At 39.1% G+C, this 3,067-nt stretch overlaps 1 pseudogene across 1 annotated transcript; it reads right to left on the minus strand.

Annotated features, from left to right (window-relative positions):
• Positions 1 to 1,191: 1,191 nt before the first annotated feature.
• Positions 1,192 to 2,492, minus strand: LOC128563622 (dnaJ homolog subfamily A member 1-like; annotated as a pseudogene). The gene has a single exon (XR_008373840.1). The product of XR_008373840.1 is annotated as a dnaJ homolog subfamily A member 1-like (transcript).
• Positions 2,493 to 3,067: the final 575 nt, after the last annotated feature.

The raw sequence follows: 3,067 nt of genomic DNA on the forward strand, positions 1-3,067 counted from the left end.
CTGAGGCAGAGAACTGCTAGAGCCCAAGAGTTGGAGGTTGCTGTGAGCTATGACACCACAGCCCTCTATAGAGGGTAACAAAGTGAGACTCTGTCTCTTAAAAAAAAAAATGATGATCTAATAATGCAGAATGGACAAAGAATTCAAAATTATTAAGACTATTACAAACCTTAGTCTATGAATCATTCAATAATAATAAACATTTGCCTTGATGGGTTAGCTGGTGTGTTCAGCTATCAATATTAGCAAATGTTTTAAAAAAATGTAAAATGATGCTTAGAATGATATACTATATAAAACTTTTCTTTTTTTTTTTCTTTGTAACCAGTATATTAAGGAGACATTCATACGTTTCATGAACTGCTTAAAAATTTGATACCCAGATTTAAGCATGTGAACATATGTAGACTTTTAAACATACATTTAAAGCTATTCATCCTTTGCTATACTATCAACATTAAATTACAGTTACTTTGGAGCATAAGTCAAATGATTTAAAGAAATCCTGTAACATGCCTAAGGAAGACCTTCCTAAATTATGCATGCAAATTACTTCTCCACATAAAGGTCTCTTCACTTTAACTTCTGGAAGTTACTACTCAGGGGTTTATAATGGTCCAAAGGGAAGAGGAGGGGAAAATAAACAAGTGTGGTCAAGTTACACATATATAGATATTTACATATGGATGGCACAGAGGGAATGCAATTCTGTAAGTGCATGCCCTCGAGAAGCAGCATATTATGATAAACCCTCTTTTTGGAAAGGCAACTTTTCTGTTACTGATAACACAGGATAAATGATATATTATGCCATTTTCAAGTAACAGTTGAGGCAAAATAATAAATGCAGAAGCATCACAATGAATCCCACTCAATACAAATTAACCATACACACCAACACGTCTCTACAAATTCAGTTTTCTTTATCTGATTGCCAGTTAAATACAGTTTTAATTTCATAGCTTAATGATGAAGGGTCATACACTGAAGCCAAGGCATACACCCAGCATTTCATTCTAAGCTTGTTCATGTACACAGCTGAAATCAATTACAAGGTTTGTCCTAACAAATGCCAGGGAACTCTTTTTTAAAGTAGTTTTTAACAGGTATTAAATTTCATCCTGCACACCAAAGTCATACATACAGGGCAAAGTCAGAGCTTTTATATTTGCATTCATTCTTCATTTAACCTTTAAAACACTACTATAGTTGAATATTAAAACAGAAACAATAGCAAGTAGTGAGCATATTATGATTACAGTCCTTCACTCATTCGTTACTGCACAAAAATGCCACCATGAGTGTCATTCACTGGCCTCATTAAGAAGTTTGACACTGAACACCACCTCTGGGATGATGTTCATCATCCTCATATGCTTCTCCATTGTCATGGCACCGTCTTTCCTGATTTGGATCAAAGTCCATCAGTTCTACTTGATCCATTTCATCAGTCTCTTCTACTTCCTTCCTCTCTGGTAGAAGTTTTTCCAGCAATGAGAGTTTATCAGGATAAAGAAAGCCATTTTCAGGAAAGTGTACCTTAAATTCAATGATTAGGTAACCCTTTTTATATGCTACGATAAGTTGGCATGCCTTCATTTAGCACACACTTGATATCTCCATGCTTGACAATCTGACCTGGATGAGAGGTGATGACTATGGTTCGGTTGTCAAGAGTAGATATTGGCTTTTGGAAGCCACACAATGCTTCAACCAGCTGTATATCCATACACATGCACAGGTCTTCTCCTCGTCGAGTAAAAACAGCATGGTCCTTCTGATCTAACACAATGATAATATCTCCTGGCTCCAATCCTGGTTCTTGGTCTCCTTCACCATGGAATGTTATCTTCTGGCTGTCTTTCATGCCTTTGTCAATATGAACTTCCAGAATCTTCTTCCCTTGAACTATCTTCCTTCCATTGCAGCTTTTACATCTATCTTTAGGACTGATCCGTTCTCCATGGCCCTGGCACTCCATGCACACAGACTGAATTTGCTGAACCATTCCAGGTCCTATCTGATGAATTCTTATTTGCATTCCAGTACCTCAGCAATTGGGACAGCACTCTACTGCTCCTTTTTTGCCACCTCGGCCTTCACATTTGTCGCAAATCACATTCTTTTGCAGAGCCAGTTTTCTTGTGGCACCATTACATAAATCTTCTAGGGTAACTGAGAGCTGATGTACCACATTTTTACCTCTCCTTTCTCTCTTCATCTTTCCTCCTACTCCAAAAAACGTATCAAAGATGTCCATGGGGGAACCAAAACCACAACCTGCTCCACCCTCTTTAATGGCCTGTTCTCCTCCTTTGTCATATAATTCCCTTTTCTTAAGCTTGAGAAATCTGTTTAAACTTCTCGCCTTCACTTGGATTCTTATCAGGGTAGTACTTCAAGGCCAGTTTTCTATATGCCTTCTTCAATTCTTCGTGAGAGGAATTGGGTTTGACTCCCAAAACATCATAGTAAGTGGTTTCTTTCACCATTTTCTACAGCCGGTGAGAGGGCAGAGGCCCACACAGTGGAGCGGAAAGGAGCACTTAGTTGTGCACTGCTCGGGCAGCCGCTGCTCCTCTGCCTCCCACCGAGCGTTCTGGAAAGTTCCGCCTACATAAAACTTTTCAAAATGAGCACGCTAGATCACATAGCTCTAATAAAAATGATTAACACTGGCAACATTTAAAATTAAAGTTATAATAATAAAAAGGCCAGAATAATATTTGAGTAAAACCAAAATGATTTTATAACATTGGTAACATAAAATATATGCAAAGGGTTTTAGAAATTTTATTCTAAATACTTTAGTGGGCCAGGCATATTGGCTCATGCCTGTAATCCTAGCTCTCTGGGAAGCCGAGACAGGTGGATTGCATGAACTCAGGGGTTCAAGACCAGCCTGAGCCAGCTGGAGACCCCATCTCTAAAAAATAGCCGGGCATTGGAGCTGGCACCTGTAGTCTCAGCTACTCCGGAGACTGAGGCAAGAGAATCACTTGAGCCCAGGAGTTTGAGGATGCTGTGAGCTGCGATGTCACAGCACTCTACTGAGGGTGACAGAGTG

The sequence above is a fragment of the Nycticebus coucang genome, chromosome 13 (assembly GCF_027406575.1).
Source record: "Nycticebus coucang isolate mNycCou1 chromosome 13, mNycCou1.pri, whole genome shotgun sequence".
In the NCBI taxonomy this organism is placed as follows: Eukaryota; Metazoa; Chordata; class Mammalia; order Primates; family Lorisidae; genus Nycticebus; species Nycticebus coucang.